Source organism: Carlito syrichta, unplaced genomic scaffold (assembly GCF_000164805.1).
Source record: "Carlito syrichta isolate Samal-C Ts95f unplaced genomic scaffold, Tarsius_syrichta-2.0.1 Scaffold306565, whole genome shotgun sequence".
In the NCBI taxonomy this organism is placed as follows: Eukaryota; Metazoa; Chordata; class Mammalia; order Primates; family Tarsiidae; genus Carlito; species Carlito syrichta.
The window spans coordinates 1-1,098 of record NW_007250661.1 but is presented as its reverse complement, the minus strand read 5'-3'; positions in this window follow the sequence as shown (position 1 = coordinate 1,098).

Sequence of the window (1,098 nt, the reverse complement as noted above, 5' to 3'; positions counted from 1 at the left end):
GGCGGGTGGTCCTGGAATGGGCCCAGCTGACTCCACAGTAATCTTGCCACTGAGAGTGGCCGGGCCCCCAGATGAGGCCAGGAACCAACCCATGCATTATTGGCCATTTTCCACTAGCGATTTACACAATTGGAAAACGCAAACTGCTACTTTCTCTGAGAATCCTAGAGGGCTGATTAACTTGCTGGAAAGCATTCTCTTTACCCACCAGCCTACATGGGATGATTGCCAGATGCTTCTATAGGTATTATTCACCACTGAAGAAAAAAAAGAATCCAGACGGAGGCCCGAGAGCTGGTTCTGGGAGTTGATGGACAGCCCACCACCAACCCTGATCTTATCAATGAGACTTTTCCCCTTTCCCGACCTGAATGGGATTTTAACACGGCAGAAGGTAAGGAGAAACTTCAGGTCTACTACCAGGCTCTGATGGCAGGTCTCCAGGCAGCTGCTCATAAGCCCACTAATTTGGCTAAGGTATATAACATAAGACAGGACAGGAATGAGAGTCCAGCCGCATTTTTAGAGCGTATTATGGAAGCCTTCCATCAATACACCCCAATGAATCCAGAGGCACCAGAAACCAAAGCAGCGTGATCGTGGCGTTCGTTAATCAGGCAGCACCAGATATCAAAAGAAAGTTGCAGAAAGTAGAAAGATTAGGAAAGAAAAGTTTATAGGATCTGCTGGAGGTGGCTGAGAAAGCCTATAACAATAGGGAGGGTCCAGAAGAACGCCAGGATAGACGTAGTGAGCGGTAGACCAGGGAATTAGCCAAAATTCTCCTAGCCGCCACCACCCACGACCCCAAAGAAAAATAGAAGCAGCTAAAAAATTGGCTTCTGAGTCAGGCAACAAACCGGGGGACCCCCAGCCGGATCGCCCCAAGATAGGGAGAAATCAGTGCTTCTACTGTAAGGAGGAAGGGCACTACATAAAGAACTGCCCTAAGCGCCCTCCCCGACCTGAGGACAAAGTGACTGTACTTGTAACTGAATAGAGAGGTCAGGGCTCAGAGTTCCCCCCCAGCCCCGGGTAACCTTGGAGGTAGGGGGGAAACCCGTGACTTTTCATGTGGATTCAGGAGCGGAGCGATCC